Source organism: Globicephala melas, chromosome 13 (assembly GCF_963455315.2).
Source record: "Globicephala melas chromosome 13, mGloMel1.2, whole genome shotgun sequence".
Lineage (NCBI taxonomy): Eukaryota > Metazoa > Chordata > Mammalia > Artiodactyla > Delphinidae > Globicephala > Globicephala melas.
This window is the reverse complement of record NC_083326.1, coordinates 31,320,506-31,341,477: the sequence shown is the minus strand read 5'-3', so window position 1 is coordinate 31,341,477 and position 20,972 is coordinate 31,320,506.

Below are 20,972 nucleotides of genomic sequence, written 5' to 3'. Positions count from 1 at the left end.
ATGCTGCTTGCAATTCTAGTAAATTTTGGAGAACTAAGAGCATTTTGGGATTTTTAATGTGCCTTCCTCCACCCTTAAATAATTTTGGACAGTGAGCAGGAAGATTGATAACCTAGAGAGTCATTGTATGACCACCACATGTTTTATAAATAAGATCTTCACTGACAGCATATGTCTATACCCCTCCTATTTCAAATAGACATCTTACTTCAAGCTAAATCATATACTTATTGAGCATCTCTTGTGTGCAAGAAACTGTTCTAGGTGCTATTGGCACAGTTATGAACAGTACAAAGTTCTTCATGAACTTACAGTAATTATATATGTAGGAGTGTATGTATATGAACATTGATTTTCTCCACAAAGAATAGAAATAATGAAAAACATGTTAACTTTAAGAGGTTATATTTAATTACTATGTGTAGAAATTTTCTTCCAGGTAAAGAAAAAGTTTCTTCCGAAATTGCATATACAGGAATGTTGTAAGTTTGTTTTTGAGCACTTTCAAAATAAAGAAAGCATCCAGGAGAATTTGGATAAACTTCTACTTGGAAGCAGTGTGATTGACAGGAGAGAATCTGACAGTGTGATATATTGTTCTTTAATAAGATTCCTCTATGATTCTTTTTAATTTACTACACACTTAATAGAAAAATATGAAATTATCAAATATGAAAATATATATTAGTATAAATTACATATTTATATTAATAAAATCATTATTTAAGAATTAAATAAATTTTCTCACTCTATATCTAGACACTAATAATTAGGTCTACAAGTTACAAAATAAGATAAATTTTGAAGTGCTGCTAAAGAAATACATTGGAGCTTGAAGTGGTTTGTGTGTGGGGGAGGAGAGGTTTCTAAAATGAACCCCAGAGAGACCTGGTGTTAGCACATGTAAAATTCTGATTACTACACAAAATGCTACTAAGGCTAAGTTAGTTTTGTTCCTAATAATAAAGCCCAGAAAGACCTGGTGTTAGCATATGTAAAATTCTGATTACTACACAAAATACTACTAAGGCTAAGTTAGTTTTGTTCCTAATAATAAAGCCAGGAACAAAGGGAGCCAGTGATATAATATTGCTTAATGAGTTATTGCACGATGCGCAATGTCACTGTAATAGTTCTGTAGTTAATTTGAGGTACTCTGTATTTGTTCAATCTATGACTATGCTAATTTCCTTACATTAAACATTATCATACTTCATGTGTATATCCTCTGTTGAAGAAATTAGACTTTAGAGCCTCAGTAGGAGACAGATTCTAAATAGCACTTTCGCAAATTGGTTACTATAGGTGAGTGCTTGAGGTTTCTCAGATTTTCTTTTGCTTTATCCAACTTATGAGAGAAATGGCTTTTTTTTTTTCCTCAGTGGGAAATCCCAATGCTATTTTCAGAAATAGTTGAAGTGTGAGTATGTAAATAATATTTTGAAATAGAATTTTATGATTCTAGGCACATAAAGAAAAAAAAAGATTTATTTAAATCTTGGGTGATCCCAAATACTCAGATGTTTGACTCTCCAGAGATTCTCTGTTCAGATGACTCTTTAATACAACTATTACTTCTAAAAAGGAGCCCTTAAAAATGATGTGTCCGACTACCATCATTTTCTGATCAGAATCTCAGAAGGGTTAAGTACTATCCCTAAAATGATGTGGCTCATTAGGAGCAGATCACAGTCCTTTCCACCATACTATACATTATAGAAGTTTAGGGGGTCATTCAGCCTTCAAAAATCTTTAAAATTTTACAAGACAATAAAATTATATGTAATCATCCAAATAAATGCAAATTATAGATGTCACAACATTAAAGGTTGCAATATCTTGAGACTTAATAGCTTAGAAAAATGTTCTTAAAATTTGGTCAGTTTACAGACAGAGTGTGGCAACGAATCAAAGCCTTTCCTTAAAAGGAAAAAAAGAAAAAATAATTGGTAACCCAGGATCTCAGCAGTCCCCCTTGGGAATTGACAGCTCTTGGACTTTAAATATCTTGTGAAGCTGCTTGTCTCCATAGATTGTCAGTTGAATTATCTCGGTACAGAGGGTATAGATTCTCAGAAAATCACCCTCTCTCTTTTCTCTGTCAACAGTTAAGGTCATAACTTTGAGAACCCAAGGCAATACTAATCACCTGAGAAAGGTTCCCTTTGGAAATCTCCATTGTATATCCATGAAATAAACAACAGGACCTTAAGGTCTAACTTTGATCATAGTTGATAGATTTCTATCACATTTTTCTTCATGATGACTGATACTGTTATGTAGACCTCTTAGATTGTGTCATTTCAGAGGTTCTGGGTGTCTCATTTGTCCTCAGTATTCATTCTCCAATCTCACCCCTATTATTAAAGATGTTCACTTGATCCTTGTATAGAGTTCTGTCAGTATATTATTATATTACCTGGAATAGTAATCTGTTAACCCACTAATTATCCATAGATCTCAGATTAATTTCTCAGACAAGCAAAATGACACCTAAAATCCAGAAGGAAATAGACACAACATAAGACTTTGGTTAAGGGAAGCTAGAAAATTTTAAAACTTGAAGAAAATAGGAATACTTATTATAATGTAATCAGTGGCTATCACATGAGGAGATCTTTAGTCTATATCACAACAATCTTTCTATACTTTATGGGTAAACTTCTTTAAAAGCTATCTGTACTTAAAATTGCCACCTCCTCAGCTCTAGTTCACACTTTACCCAATTGCAAGAAGCTTCTACTACAGAATCCCACTGAAACTATTTTCACCAAGGTTACCAAAATGAATGGCTTGATAGCCATTAGATCATACCATTGGATTGACTCCAAAGTCAGTTGTGATATTGCATTGCTTCTGTTGCTACTTTCTTAAATCAGATTAACAGTTGCTTAAAAGAAGTGTGGCTGGCAGCAAGATAAAGTGAGAGCATTAAAATAGAAGAAAACAAACACAGACAACTCAAAAACTTTAGGTGCTACTTTTATAAGTAATATTCAACTCAGAGGTGACAAATTGGACTTGGTTTCATCCTTAGTAAAAACACCAATCACTAATGGAAACAAAATGGGAAGAACACTTTGTCACCAATTAGAGAACAGTCAATTGGAGTCCACAATGAGAAGAGATATGTGAAATATTATGAATATATTTTCATGAATGTTTACTATTACAGGAGAGGGCTGGTGGGATAGCAATAATATCCCATTAGTTGTAGGACTTTCCTTATGGATGTTAAAGACCAACAGTCAAAGTCACTTAAATGCAAGACTTTTTTGAAAGAGTCAAAACTTATTTTCATGTATAAGTTTGGGGATTCTGGCTTAATAATCAATCCCACAGCTTTATATTACCAATGGTTCCATATTTTATAAACTTCTTAGATCTTGATGGGACCAGACATGGAAGTAAACTTATTATATTAGCTCTATGATACCAGCATTGAAGTATCTAAGTCTGAAACTACACTGCCTCTTCCTTAAGAAGTGTTTTATTAGTAACCATGTTGTGTGATTATATTAATTCAGAGTGTTCTCTCTAAAATGAACTCCTTTCAATTTTAACTTTAAATGGAATTGGGAAATAAAGACAAAGTGGTAATCTTTGATTTACTGCAAACTATGACTTTTCATGATTGACTATTGATTAAAGTATACATTTTAGGTTAAAGAAGACATGGTATATATATACAATGGAATATTATTCAGCTGTAAAAAGCAATGAAATTGGGTCATTTGTAGAGATGTGGATGGAGCTAAAGAGAGTCATACAGAATGAAGTAAGTCAGAAAGAGGAAAGCAAATATGATGTAATAACGAATATATGTAGAACTTAGAAAAATCATATAGATGATCTTATTTGCAAAGCAGCAAGAGAGACAAAGATGTAGAGAACAAATGTATGGATACTAAGGGGGAAAGTAGTCATAATTTTGTTTTCTACATCTGTAACTCTATTTATGTTTTGTAGATAAGTTCATTTGTACAGTATTTTAGATTCCACATATAAGTGATATCATATGATATTTGTCTTTCTCTGTCTGACTTACTTCACTCAGTATGACAATCTCTAGGTCCATCCATGTTTCTACAAATGGCATTATTTCATTCCTTTTTCAGGGCTGAGTAATATTCCATTATATATATATATATATATATATATATATATATATATATATATATATATATATATATATATATATCACATCTTCTTTATCCATTCCTCTGTTCATGGACATTTAGGTTGCTTCCATGTCCTGGCTATTATAAACTGTGTTGCAATGAACATTCTTTTCGAACTATGGTTTTCTCCAATATATGCCCAGGAGTGGGATTACTGGATCATATATTAGTGCTATTTTTAGTTTTTTAAGGAAGCTCTGTACTGTTCCTCCATAGTGGCTGTACTAGTTTACATTCCTACCAACAGTGTAGGAGGGTTCCCTTTCATCCACACCCTCTCCAACATTTATTGTTTTGTAGATTTTTGGATGCCAGCCATTCTGACTGGTGTAAGGTGATACCTCATTGTAGTTTTGATTTCCATTTATCTAATAATTAGTGATGTTGAGTATCTTTTCATATGCTTTTTAACCATCTGCATGTCTTCTTTGGAGAAATGTCTATTTAGGTCATCCATCTATGTTTTTGATTGGGCTGTTTCTGTTTTTGTTTTTGTTTTGTTTTGTTTTGTTTTTTATATTGAGCTGCATGAACTGCTTCAATATTTTGGAGATTAATCCTTTGTCAGTTGCTTCATTTGCAAATGATTTCTCCAATTTTGAAGATTGTCTTTTAATTTTGTTTATGGTTTTCTTTCCTTTGCAAAAGTCTTTAAGTTTAATTACATCCCATTTATTTATTTTTGTTTTTATTTCCACTACTCTAGGAGGTGGATTGAAAAGATCTTGCTGTGATTTATGTCAAAGAATGTTCTGCCTATGTTTTCCTTTAAGAGTTTTATAGTATCTGGGCTTACAGTAAGGTCTTTAATCCATTTTGGGTTTATTTTGCCATGTGGTGTCAGGAAGTGTTCTAATTTTATTCTTTTACATGTAGCTGTCCAGTTTTCCCAGCACCACTTATTGAAGAGGCTGTCTTTTCTCCATTGTATATTCTTGCCTCCTAATCTATGACAAGATTAGATTACCATAGGTGTGTGGGTTTATCTCTAGAATTTCTATCCTGTTCCACTGACTTATATTTCTATTTTTGTACCAGTACTATAGTGTTTTGATGACTGTAGCATTGTAGTATAGTCTGAAGTCAGGTAGTCTGATTCCTCCAGCTCCAATTTTCTTTCTGAACATTCCTTTGGCTATTCAGGTCTGCTGTGTTTCCCCACAAATTGCAAAATTTTTTGTTCTAACTCTGTGAAAAATGCCATTGGTAATTTGACAGGAATTGCATTGAATCTGTAGATTGCTTTGGGTAGTATAGTCATTGTCACAATATTGATTCTCCAACCCAAGAACATGGGATATCTCTTCATCTGTTTGTGTCCTCTTTGACTTCTTTCATCAGTATCTTGTAGTTTTCTGAGTAAAGTTATTTTGCCTCCTTAGGTAGGTTAATTCCCAGGTATTTTATTTTTTATGTGATGGTAAATGGGATTGTTTCCTTGATTTCTCTCTCTGATGTTTCATTGTTAATGTAGAGGAATGCAAAAGATTTTTGTGTATTAATTTTGAATCCTGCAACTTTACCAATTTCATTGATGAGCTCTAGTAGTTTTATAGTAGCATCTTTAGGAATTTCTATGTATACTATCATGTCATCTGCAAACAGTGAAAATTTTACCTCTTTTCCAATTTTGATATTTATTTCTTTTTCTTCTCTGACTGCTATAGCTAGTATTTCCAGAAATATGCTTGAATAAAAGTGGTGAGTGTGGACATCCTTGTTTTGTTCCTGATCTTAGAGGCAATGCTTTCAGTTTTTCACCATTGAGAATGAAGTTTGCTGTGGGCTTGCTGTATATGGACTTCATTATGTTGAGGTAGGTTCCCTCTATGCCCACATTCTGGAGAGTTTTTAACATAAATGGATGTTGAAGTTTGTCAACAGATATTTCTGCACCTATTGAGATGGTCATATGGTTTCTATTCTTCAATTTGTTAATGTGGTGGAACACATTGATTGATTTGTGGATTGAAGAATCCTTGCATCCCTGGGATAAATCTCACTTGATCATGGTGTATGATCCTTTTAATGTGTTTTTGGATTTGGTTTGCTAGTATTTTGTTAAGGATTTTTGCATCTATGTTCATCAGTGATATTGACCTATAATTTTCTTTTTTTGTCATATCTGTTTTTGGTATCAGGGTAATGGTGGTCTCATAGAGTGAGTTTGGGGATGTTCCTTCCTCTGTAATTTTTTGGAAAATTTTCAGAAGGGTAGGTGTTAACTGTTCTCTAAAAGTTTGAGAGAATTCAACTATGAAGCCATCTGGTCCCAGACTTCTGTTTGCTGGAAAAATTTTAATCACAGTTTTAATTTCACTACTTGTGATTGGTCGGTTCATATTTTCTATATTTTCCTCGTTCAGTCTTGGAAGATGTATCTCTGTAAGAATTTGTCCATTTCTTCTAGATTGTGCATATTATTGGTGTATAGTTGCTTTCGGTAGTCCCTTATGATTCTTTGTATTTCTGTGGTGTCCATCGTAACTTCTCCAGTTTCATTTCTAATTTTATTGATTTGAGTCTTCTCCCTTTTTTTTTCTTGATGAGTCTGGATAAAGTTTTATGGGGTTGTTTTTCTTCTAAAAGGACCAGTTTTTAGTTTCACTTATCTTTGCTATTGTTTTCTTCATCTCTATTTCGTTATTTTTCTCCTCTGATCTTTGTTTTCTTTCTTTCTACTAACTTTGGGTTGTGTTTGCTCTTCTTTAACTAGTTTGCTTTTGGTGTAAGCATAGGTTGTTCCTTGAGGTAAGATTGTAGTGCTATAAACTTCCCTCTTAGAACTGTTTTTGTTGTACCTCATAGACTTTGGATCATCGTGTTTTCATTATCATTTGTCTCCAGACATTTTTTGATTACCTCTTTAACTTCCTCAGTGATCCATTTATTATTTAGTGACGTATTCTTTAGCCTCCCTGTGTTGTGTTTTTTACAGTTTTTTTTCCCCTGTAATTGATTTCTAATCTCATAGCATTGTGGTCAGAAACAACGCTTGATATGATTTCAATTTTCTTAAATTTGCTGACGTGTTTTGTGACCCAAAATGTCATCTATCCTGGAGAATGATCCGTGAGCACTTGAAAAGAAAGTGTATTCTGCTGCTTTCAGATGGAATGCCCTGTAAATATCAGTTAACTCTATCTGGTCTAATGTGTAATTTAAGGTTTGGGTTTCCTTATTAGTTATCTGTCTGGATAATCTGCCCATTGGTGTAACTATGGTGTTAAGGTCCACCACTATTATTGTGTCCCTGTCAATATCCCCTTTCATGGTTGTTAGTATTTTCCTTACATATTGAGGTGCTCCTATGTTGGGTACATATATATTTACAATTGTTATATCTTCTTCTTAGATTGATCCCCTGATCATTATATAGTGTCATTCCTTGTCTTTTGTAACAGTCTTTATCTTAAAGTCTATTTTTTATCATATAAGTATTGCTATTCCAGCTTTCTTTTGATTTCCATTTGTGTGAGATATCTTTTTCCATGCCCTCACTTTCTGTCTGTATGTGTCCGTAGGTCTAAAGTGGGTCTCTTGTAGACAGCATATATATGGTTCTGGTTTTAATATCCATTCAGGCAGTCTGTGTCTTTTGGTTGGAACATTTAATCCATTTACACTCAAGGTAATTATTGATATGTATGTTCCTATTACCATTTTCTTAATTTTGGGTTTGTTTTTGTAGGTCTTCTTCTTCTCTTGTGTTTTCTGCCTAGAAAATTCCTTTAGCATTTGTTGTAAAGCTGATTTGGTGGTGCTGAATTCTCTTAGCTTTTGCTTGTCTGTAAAGCTTTTGATTTCTCCATCGAATCTGAATGAAAGCCTTGCTGGGTAGAGAATTCTTTGTTGTAGGTTTTTCCCTTTCATCACTTTAAACATATCACGTCACTTCCTTCTGTCCTGCAGAGTTTCTGCTGAAAAATCAGCTCATAACCTTTCAGAGATTTCATCATACACTGTTTGTTGCTTTTCCCTTGTTTCTTTTAATATTTTTTCTCTGTGTTTAGTTTTTGTTAATTTGATTAATAAATGTTTCAGCATAAGTCTCCTTGGGTATACCCTGCCTGACACTTTCTGCACTTCCTGGACTTGGGTGACCATTTCTTTTCCCATGTAAAGGAAGTTTTTGACTGTAATCCCTTCAAATATTTACTCAGTCCCTTTCCATTTCTCTTCTTCTTCTGGGACCCCTATAATTTGAATGTTGGTGTGTTTAATATTGTTCCAGATGTCTCTGAGAGTGTTCTCATTTCTTTTCATTCTGTTTTCTTTATTCTGTTCCATGGCAGTGATTTCCACCATTCTATCTTTCAGCTCACTTATCCATTCTTCTACCTCAGTTATTCTGCCGTTGATTCCTTCTAGTGTATTTTTCATTTCAGTTATTGTATTGTTCATCACTGTTTTCTTGTTCTTTAGTTCTCCTAGGTCCTTTTTAATCATTTCTTGTATCTTCTTGATCTGTACCTCCATTCTTTTTCTGAGATCTTGGATCATCTTTGCTATCATTACTCTGAATTTTTTTTTCAGGTAGGTTGCTTATCTCCTGTTCATTTAGTTGCTTTTTTAGGTTTTTAACTAGCTCCTTCTTCTACAACATATTTCTCTGACTACTCATTTTGTCTAACTTTCTGTGTTTGTGGTTTTCTTTTTGCAAGCTGCAGGGTTGTATTACTTCTTGCTTCTGGTGTCTACTCCCAGCTGGGTGAGGTAGGTCCAGAGGCTTATGAGGCTTCCTAGTGGGATAGACTGGTGCCTGCACTCTGGTGGGTGGAGCTGGGTCTTTTCCATCTGCTTGGCAGGGCCAGGTCAAGGGGAGTGTTTTGGAGTGTCTGTGAGCTTAGTATGACTTTAGGCAGCCTATCTGCTGATAGGTGGGGTTGTGTTCCTGTCTTGTTGCTTGCTTGGTCTGAGGCATTCCACCATCTTGACCCCTCTTGCCCCCAGCTAATCTTGGTCTTCCCCGTAATTTGCCAGCTGGTGACAGGGAAAGATATGGGTGCTGATCAATGTTTCCAAATACTCCCACATGTTATATAGTGGTGAACTACTTTGATCGTCTCAAAGCATGCATTTGAGGAAAGGAATTGAACCACACCTCATGTATGCCTTTAATATGTTGGCAAAAATTACAAATAATTAAATTAATTCCTTCTTAGACAATAGGCAAGATCATTTCTGATGTTATCCATTTCAAATTGTAATAATTGACTTTAATAATGAGCTTAGTATTTGATTCTAAATTTCTTTCAAAATGAAGAACAGCTGATTTTATGAAAATATGATTTATTCTCTCCTTAGTTTGCAGATCTGGGTATATTATTACTATCAAATGAGTGGCTGCTCTATTTTATAAAAATTCAGGGAAATAATATTTTAATTTATATAATCCCCCAGATCCATGTGCCTTGTCCAGAGCTTATCAAACCAGACAGGATTTTTTTTTTTGCCACTACCTTACTCAGTACCCTAGTTGATAATAAATTAACAAGATCTATCAGTTAAATCATTTTAGTTTCCTCTCTATGCCAGTGTATACATGAATGTTTATCACTGCAACTATAATTCTTCTCATATGGGTAGTAAGTTTTCTGTTACAGTGTGTCCTGAGGCAAAAACTGATAGAGAACTGGTGGAACTGCAAGGAGAAATAGATGAATTCACTAATATATTAGGATATATGTAAAAGAAATAGATCCAGTAGTCAGTAATTCAGTAAGGACATCCTGAAATTCAACAGTGACTTCATCAACTGAATATAATTGACATCTATAGAAAATATCAGAATACACATTTTTCTCAAGCTCACATGGAACATTCACCAAGATAGATCATATTCTTAGCCATAAAATACACCTTAGAAAATGCAAAATAATAGAAATCATACAATGTCTGTTCTCAGACCACAATGGAAGTGGTTTAGAAATCAATAACAGAAGGATAGCTGGAAAATCCAAAAATATTTGAAGACTAAACAATAACTTGTAAATAAAACATGGGTGAAAGAAGAAATATCAAGAAAAATTTGAAATTATTTAAACTAAATGAAAATAAAAACAACTTAGAATTTTTGGGATGAAGCAAAAGCAGGACTTAGAGGGAAACTTATAGTATTGAATACATATATTAGAAAAGAAGAAAGATCTAACATCAGTAATCTGAGCTTCCACCTTAGGAAAGTAGAAAACAGAGAGCAAATTAAATTCAAGTAAGCAGAAGAAAAAAATAGAGAAGAAATCAATGAAATTGAAAACAATAAGGAAAAGCAAAACAAAACAAAAAAACAACATGATTCTTTGAAAAGGTCAATAAAATAGTTAAGCCTCTTGCTAGATTAACTAAGAAAAAAGAGAGAGAAGGAAAATTACTAATATCAGAAATATTAAAAGAAGGGACATCCCTACATCTCCCATGAACATTAAGAAAAAAGGCAGAGGAATATTATGAACAATTCTATGACCATGAATTTGATGACCTTGATGAAATGGTCAATTCCTTAAAATACAGTCTGCCAAAACTCACACAAAAATAAGTAGACAATCTTAATAAGCATATGTCTATTAAAGAAATTGCATTAATGAGTAATAAAAATACAGCACCAGGTACAGCTGGACTCACTGATTTATTCTACCAAAGTATTCCAATTCTCTATAATCTCTTTCTGAAGATAGAAGCTGTAGGAATATTTCCTTAGCTAATGCTATGGGACTGGAATTACCATAATACCAAAACTAAACAAAGACATTTTGAGAAAACCACTGACCAATATCTCTCATGAACTTATGTGTAAAAATCTTCAACAAAGTTCTAGCAAAAACCATGTTTAAAAAAATCTATACTCCCCCCCACTCATGATCAAGTGAGATTTATCCAAGATATAAAAGACTTGTTCAACATTTGAAAATCAATTAATGTAATTCCTCATAACAACAGACTTAAGAAAGGTTAGGTTTGTATCAATAGATATAGAAAAGGCATTTTACAAAAACCAACACATATTAATGATAAAAAAAATTTTTTTGGAAAGCTAGGAATACAGAGAAACTTCCTTAATTTAATTTTAAAAATTTACAAAAAATCTACAGCTAACTTCATATATAATGGTGAGAAACTCAAAGTATTCCTGTTAAGGTCAGAAACAAGGCCCTTTCACCACAGATTTTCAACATTGTACTGGAAGTCTTGGATAATTTAATAAAACAAAAAATAAATAACAGGTATACAGATTGAAAAGGAAGAAATAAAATTTTGTTGGTCAATGACATTACTATGCAGAAAATTTTAGAGAATGGACAAAAAAAATTATAGCACTTAAAGCCATTATAGCAAATTTGCAAGATATAAGGTTAATGTAAAACTTCAATTACTTTCCAATATACCAGCAATGAACTAGTGGAATTAAAAATTAAGACACTATATAATTTATATTAGTATCCTCAAAATGAAATACTTAGACATAAATCTAACAAAATATGCATGAGATCTATATTACAAAAACTATGAAACTCTGATGAAAGATATCAAGGCAGAACTAAATAAATGGAAGGATATGTCATGTTCATAAATAGGAAGACTCAATAGTGTCAAGATATCAGTTCTTCCCAACTTGATCTATGAATTCAATACAATCCTAATAAAAATTCCAGCAAATTATTTTGTGGATATTAACAAACAGATTCTAAAGTTTATATGGAGAGGCAAAAGACCCAGAACAGCCAACACAATATTGAAGGACAAGAACAAAGTCAACAGACTGACATTAACGGACTTCAAAATTTACTATAAAGCTACAGTAACCAAAGGAATGTGGTATTGGTGAAGGAAAAGGCCAATAGGTCAATGGAACAAAATAGCCCCAAAATAGACCCCCATACATACAATCAATTGATCTTTGAAAAAGTGGCAAAGTAAATACAATGGAGCAAAGAAAATCTTTAACAAATGTTGCTGGAACAACTGGACATACACAAGAAAAAATATGAATCTAGACACAGACTTATACCTTTCAGAAAAATTAACTCAAAAGGGATAATAGATAAAATGTAAAACTATAAAACTCTTAAAAGATAACATAAGAGAAAATCTAGATGACCTTAGATAGGGAGATGACTTTTTACTTATTTTTTTAACACTTTTTCTTCCAGTTTTATTGAGATATAATTGACATACAGCATTGTAACAGTTAAAGGGGTACAGAATAATTATTTGACTTATATCATGAAGTGATTATCACAATAAGTTTAATGAATATCTATCATCTTTTATAGATACAAAATTAAAGAAATAGAAAAATAATAGTTTCCCTGTGATGAGAACTATTAGGGGTTCTCTAACTTAACAGCTTTCATATACAACATACAGCAGTGTGAATTATATTTATCATGTTGTGCATTACATTCCTAGTACTTATTTATCTTATAACTGGAAGTTTGTACCTTTTGACTGCTTTCCTCCAATTCCCCTTCTCCCACCTCCTGCCTCTTTTGATCTCTTTTGCTATGAGTTTGTTAGTTAGTTTGAGAAATATAACAACACTATATTAGTTCTTGTTATACAGCATAGTGATTAGATATTGCTATAAATTTCAAAATGATCACCATGGTAAGTCTAGTTATGATCTGTCACCATATTAAGATATTACATTTTTATTGACTATGCTTCCCACACTGTACACTTCATTCCCATGACATTTCTTTTGCAACTGGAAGTTTGTACCTCTTAATTTGCCTCACCTATATTTCCCTCCCCCACCCTGCTCTCCTCTGGCAACCACCTGTTTATTCTCTGTATTTTAACTTTTTTTCTGTTTTGTTATATTGTTTTATTTATTTTGTCTTTTAGATTCCACATACACCTGAAATCATACAGTATTTGTCTTTCTCTGTCTGACTTATTTCACTTAACATAAAACCCTGTGGGTCCATCTATGTTGTTGCAAATGACAAGATTTTATTCTTTTTTAAGTCTAATATTCCATTGCATATATACATCTTCTCTATCCATTCATCTATTGATGAACACTTAGGTTGCTTCCATATCTTGGCTATTGTAAATAATGTTGGGTGTGTGTGTGTGTATATATATATATATATATATATATATATATATATATATATAGTGTATTTGTTTTCTTTGGATAACTACCCAGGAGTGGAATTGCTGGATTATATGGTAGTTCTATTTTTAATTCTTTGAGGAATATTCCATACTGTTTTCCATAATGACTGCTCCAATTTACATTCCCACCAACAGTGCAGGAGGGTACCCTTTTCTCCACATCTTCACCAACATTTGTTATTTGTGGTCTTTTTGATAATGTCCATTCTGACAGGCATGAGGTGATACCTCATTGTGGTTTTGATTTGTATTTCTCTGATGATTATTGATGTTGAGCATCTTCTAATGTGTCCATTGGCCATCTCTATGTCTTCTTTGGAAAATGTCTATTTAGATCTTCTCCCATTTTTTTAATTGAGTTTTTTTTTTTTTTTTTTTTTTGTGGTATGCAAGCCTCTCACTGTTGTGGCCTCTCCCGTTGCGGAGCACAGGCTCCGGATGCGCAAGCTCAGTGGCCACGGCTTATGGGCCCAGCCGCTCCGATCTTCCCGGACCAGGGCACGAACCCATGTCCCCTGCATCGGCAGGCAGACTCTCAAACACTGCGCCACCAGGGAAGCCACTAGTTGTTTGGGTTTTTTGATGGTGAGTTCTGGTGAGGACTTTTTATATAAAACACCAAAGTCATAATCCATCATCATTAAATTAATTGATAAGCTAGACTTTATTAAAATTAAAAATATCTACTGTTTGAAAGACAATGTCAAAAGAATGAGAAAGCAAGCCACAGACTAGGAGAAAATATTTGCAAAAGACAAATTTGATAAATGACTCCCACAAAATATACAGAAAAATCTTAAAACCCAATAATAAGGAAACGAATAACCCAATTAAAAAATGGGTCAATGACCTTAATAGACACCTCACCAAGGAGCCATACAGAGGGCATATAAGCAAATAAACAGATGCTTAACATCATATGTCATCAGAAAAATACAAATTAAAACAACAAGGAAATACCTCTATAAACTTATCACAATGGGCAAAATCCAGAACACTGATGACTTCAACTGCTGGAGAGGATGTGAAAAAACAGGAACACTCATTCATTGCTGGTGGGAATGCAAAGTGGCACAAGCCACTTTAGAAAACAGTTTGGCAGGTTTTTATAAAACTTAATACCATCCAATAAGTACATCCAATACAGCTTTTTGTATGTATTCAAAGGAGTTTAAAACTAATGTCTACACAAAAACCTGAAAACAGATGTTTATAGCAGCTTTATTCATAATTGCCAAATTTTGGAAGCAACCAAAATATCCTTTAGTACGTGACTGGAAAAATAAATGTGATACATCCAGTGAACTATTATTCAATATTAAAAATAAATGAGCTATCAAGCCATGAAGAGACATGAAGGAATCTTAAGCTCATACTATGAAGTAAAAGAAGACAATCTGAAATGGCTACATATTGTATGACTCCAACTATATGACATTATGGAAAAGGCAAAAGTAGACAGTAAAAAGATCAATGGTTTTTAAAGATGGTGTGGGGGTGAAGGCATGAAACACAGAGGATTCTTAGGGCAGTGAAACTATTCTGTATGTTACTACAATGGTAGATACCTGTCATTATACATGTGTCAAAACCCATAGAATGTATAGCACCAAGAGTGAACCCTAATATAAACTATGGACTTTGGGTAATAATGATATGTTAAGGTAGGTTCATCAGTTGTAATTAATGTACCACTCTGTTGTGAAATGTTGATAGTGGGAGTGGAGAAGGTTGTATGTGTGTGGGAATAGGGAGTTTAGGGGAGCTCTTTGTACTTTCCACTCAATATAAAACTGAACCTGTTCTAAAATATAAAGTGTTAATTTAAAATATATTAAAAATTAAAATGCATTTTAATATAAGGGACAACACTTCTATCAATTGTATTTGTTACATAAGAAGTTAATACATACTATTTCAAAATAAGTGATATATTCCCTTTAAAAAACACTCAGGGTAACCAGGTTCCCTCAGGTATACTGATATATGAAGAGATTCTACTGACCCAACGTTAACTCAATGTATTCACCAATGTACAGTTATAGTAAATTAATTTAAATAATCTCTTTAGAACTAGGATTCTTTTTCTGTACCACAAGCTAAAATTTCCAACTTCACTCCACCCTAGATGGATTATATTATTTATAACATTATAATTATAGTAAAACGTGGTTTATTTAAATTACTTTCTTGCAAGGAAATAAAGTAGACTTACCATTGACTATACAATGCCATGGATATTTAATTTCTTAATATCCCTGCTATAATGGAAGACCTTTGATCTTGAATATATTAATTCAAAGGGGTTGTTACCACAAGAAATGTGATGGTTTTAGAATACGCCAACTGGAAATTCTGTGATCTATTTCTTTTTTAATGCGTTAGTGAATGACAAATGTGCCTTAAAGCTAAGGAGAAAAGCCATTTTGTGATGGACACATTATTGACAAGCTTCCTTTTAAAACTGTATACTACTATCAAATATTTATACATATAATTACAAAAGATAAACACACACTCTATCTTATGTAACATAAGCAGGCACATGTGTTGACAACAAAGAGACAGAGGAATGCAGAAAGAACATTAGCTTGTATTGTTATTTATACTCTATTACTTTGAATAACAAGTAGGGATAAGAATCATTTAATCAGATGTATACATGTGCTATAAATTTGTTCTGTTTTGTTTTCTACAAAGGACATACACCTAAAATGATGAAACGTCCACCATCTCCTCCAAATTATGACTCTTTTATTTTTTAATTTTTTTAATTTTTATTTTTTTCACACACACACACACACACACACTGTATTTTATTTTTACAAGAGATAAATAAACTGACACCAAGCATTGTAAATGGATGACCACAACAAAAGCAATAATGATTGCAATTACCAAACATGAAACACACTCATACTATGTCATAATATTGACATTCAGTCCAGTAATCCTCCACTGTAACAGCTCCTTTACTTTGCAGTGAAAACTGATTTGTATATTTTTTGCCTCTGGGTCCTTGTGGGATTTTATGAGACTCTTTTGAGTGATTTATTTTAATTATCATTAAATATATTGATAGGTTTATGCATTATGGTATTATGCATTATGCTACAATGCAAGAAGCTGGGTGATTTGGGCACCATTTCTGGCTACCATTAAGATGAACTCAGGAAAATCATTTGACTTTTGAGTGGCTTCAATTTAAAAATGAAAGCTTTACGATAGTTTTATTCTAAACTTGCCTTTCAACTCTAAGTTTCTATGTTCTTCATGGAGAAATAAACATGGCTACTCTTTATTTGGATTATTCCATAACATAATTCTATTATAAACAACATCCAAACAGAAATTTTCATCAAAGTTACCAGTAGCAAAAAAGAAAAAAATAATGTGACCAACAATAAGGATTTTAATTTCATTTTTATCTTGTTGTAGATAAGTTCTGTTTGATACTCTTTCCTAGACAGCTTGAATCCTATTTGGCAAGAAACTTAGCTTTTGCAATTCTTTAAATGTGAAGGAAGAAAGGAAGGGAGGGAAGGAACACTTCTTAAGAGCCAACAGAAAGTTCCAGAATATTTGCCTTTTGGGACATTTCTATGTAATGACCAAGGTCATTAATATAGTTTGGTATTTTAGACTCACTCAATATGTCCCCATATTCTCTTGGCTATGTTACCAAATCTGAAAAAAGTATAAACATCAAATTAAAAATAATAACGATAAATCACCCTTCCTCTTCCTTATTAACCTTACATAAACACAGAACTGTATTAAGGAATAGGACAGTTGCCTGAGGTATAATTGTAGGATGGATATTAAAATATTACTGGAAATAGACAAAATGAAGATATTTATGTTTACCAGAAGTTATGTTCAGTTTGTAGTTGGATAAAAGGTTTTGATAAGCCTTTTAGGTGAAGGGGAAGCTTTGAACCCTCCAACAGACATGCTCAACTCAAAACAGATCATCATTCAATGACTTCAAAAGAGAAAGATCTGAATAACTGCAGAGTTTGTATTTGGTGAAGTTCAAAGTATGCGGGCAGAGCAGAAGACAGGCAGGGACCGAGAACTGGTACAAGCAGTCCTTTTGTCTTGCCTTTCCTTAATGCTGCATTCAGCTTCAATCCTAAATTGAATACTTTACTCACATCTTAATAATAGTCATATGAATATCCATCAAACTTCCCGAGATATTCACATGCTTTTATGGAGTTGTCATATAGTCCTCTATCTCTATATTAAAAACATATAAAGAAGGATTATTATGATCTCTAAATAAATTATTCAATTAATTCAAATATTTTCTCCATATCTTATTTACACGGGACATATAAACCTTATCCAATGTCCTCACAAAACACTGTGTGTGGGTGTTTATAGTAGTTTTATTCATAGTTGCCAAAACTTGGAAGGAACCAAGCAACATCCAGATAAAGGAATATTATTCAACATTAAAAAGAAATGAACTATCAAACGATGAAATGTCATGAAAGAATCTTAAATTTTTATAATGAAGTGAAAGAAGCCAATATAAAAAAACTGCATACTGTATGACTCCAACTATACACCATTCTGAAAAAGGCAAAACTATGGAGACAGTAATATGATCAGTTTTTGCCAGTGGTTAGATGGAAGAGAGGAATGAGCAGAGCACAGATCTTTCTTAGGCCAGTGAAACTCTTCTGTATGATACTGCAATAGAAAATACATGTCATTATACATTTTTCAGAATCCATAGATAGTATAACACCAGAGTAAACCTAATGTAAACTATGGACTTTGGGTGATAACAATGTTTCAATGTAGGTTCTTTGATTGTGACAAATGTATCACACTGGTGGAAGATGTTGATATTGGGAGAGATTATGATATTGGTGGGGCCAAGAGGTATATGGAGATTCTCCATGTGAAATTTTGCTGGGAAGCTAAAACTTCTCTAAAAAATGAAATCTATGAAAAATAACATTAAAAACACACCTATCCATGCTTCAGGGCCAAAATCAGTGTTACCTCTTGCCAAAGTTTATGCTCACATTCTTCAATCTACACCCTGAGTTTCCACTTCTGAGCTCTGTAGCACATCTCATCTGGAGCACTAATTTAGACCTCAGTATATATCTTGAAGTAGAGTACTTTGCATTGTTAAAAACTCTTTCATATGTATAGGCATTATTTTTTCATCTCAAGTTAACATTTTTTTCCTGTAAAATCTAGCCCAGGGCTGGACTTACTATGATTAAGAAATTATCATAAATTAGTGTATTTTAATACTAACTTACTTGGAGCCCATTGAATTATACTGATTCTTAAGCTATTAAAAAAAAAATCTCTGTTCTCATAATATCTTAGTGCTCCAGAGGAAATAATCCTGTTTAAGAAGCTAGTATCTGCATTCCTAAAGGGTTTTTCCCATATTAAATTTATCTGCCATTGTGTGGCATGAAACTTAAATGTTCAGAATCTGGAGTTGCTTTGAATTCAAACAAAACACAACATATGAAAATGCACTGAAGCCATTTGGGAAATAAAGTCACTTGAATTATGTCTATAAAATATGTGTTAGTGACAAAAAGCTTATGAGAAAACTAAGAATATTTACTTTTCATTGAGATAAAAATGACTAAATAAAATCACCTGCGATCCTGTTGTCTCATAAAAAGACCATATAACATTCTATTTTGCCTGGGAATAGGTCTTCATACTAAATTCACAATGTTGAGCTAGCAGAACTCTAGATTGTCCACTCTCAGAGAGGTCTAAATTAGGTTTGTCGAAGTGTGGGAACTAAGACTGATTATCTCTGTTTACGATTTTAGCCTCCATCAGGTTTTGAGGTAAAAAAAATCATTACTACAGTATGGTGGACTTTATTGAAATTTTATTTCATATACATGATCAATGGACTTTAAAAATCCAAAGCTCAGGGCATTTGGAGACATCACATTTATACCCGGCTCTTTAAAAGCTAACTCTCTAATTGTAGGATCTTAAAAACATGAAGTTGTTTATATTAAGAAATGAAACATCATCTTTGAAATAGATTTTTATGTGTTCCTGTTAGAAGGAAATTTCTATCTATAACAAAGGTGGAAAAGAAGGAAAAAAGGAGTCAAAGATGGAGAAATCCAGTGACTTCTTTCTACCATGGGCTTGTGTACATCTCTTTCATGTTTATTTCTCTTTAGTCCTTTTTGTTCTCAGTCAAAACTCATATTAATAAAAGAATTTTTACCTCATCAGATTAAAATAATTGACCCTGAAATATGAATGAACCATAGGAATAATCTCTTCACAAAATATTTACATCTAAAAGATAAAAGTTTAGAAACAGTAATTTATCAATTGAGAGATGGTGAGCTGTGTTCAGGACAACAAGTTTGATAAAGCTCTCTATCTATGTCAAAAGGCTCAAGGCATCCAGTGGAAACAGGACAGCTTAGTTGAAGCCTTGCAGCTGTATATCATTCCTGTCACATCTCTATGTATACTACGTTGTCAGTGACTCACAAAAACGGGGACAAGAGGAGATGTTAGCATAGTAAAATATTGTCCATCAAATGGCATAGATGTTACAGACTTTGTTTTTCTTGGAGAAATCTTGCTGCTTCCTGAAGGAGTAAGTTAAGAACAATAAAGTTATTAGCAGAACCCCATTTAAAGTGAACTCATTTTAAAATACTGATAAAATAATACTTTGATCAATATATAGTCTGGGTTATGATAATAATGATATACATCTTGGATATTTCTGATGCTGGTAAATAATAGACTATAAAATCAACTCTAAAGAAGAAATAAAATAAGCAGCATTGTAGAGTCAAAATTAAGACAATTTACAATTATAATCAACTTACATAAAATTATAGTGTGCTATGTGGAAAAAATGATACTGTGGTATGATAAAGCAATCACACTTTTTGGAATGTGATAGAGTTTTATGTACATAGATATACTTATTAATAGTAGAAACTAGTTTGTATGAAAAAAGTTCAGGCACTAACCATAACTGCTCTAGGAATAGGGAAGTAATTTTAGCTAGGGATTACATGACTTCTGGTTTTGCCATTCCACCTAGTATGAGAGAGGAAACCTCAAGTATAAGTACTTGAGAGAGAGAATTTTCTTTTATCCTCAATGAGGAAATCTACAGATAATTTTATGATAAGGAATTAAATTTTGGCATTTTTAATCTCATGTAATCAGGTGTAGGATGTGAATGGGAAACTTCTCTCAAACATTTTCCATACCACCTCAATAGTTATGGTTTTCATTTTAGTGATTCTTTTTTTCCAGCCAACACTACACTGCCTTATATAGGAATACTCAGGCCTTCCAATATGTCCTTTACATTGCTTGCAATGATTACTATGCATTACCAGTTAAAGACCACACATAAAATAGAATTTTCCCTTTTGTTCTGACATTGAGAAAAATAAACATGTATTTTAGATGTTTGCTATTGAGTACTGTTTAAATACATATTTTTCTTTATACTGTATGTCTTTCAATTTGCAAATTTGAGTTACTTGCTGACAGAAGTATATCTGAAAATAAAATTCAACACTATAGTAACAGAACTTATAATATCAAAGTGAAAAGTCACCATGAAATAATGTGATTAGGTCTTCTGATTGAAGACATCTGAGAGATGAAGGACTT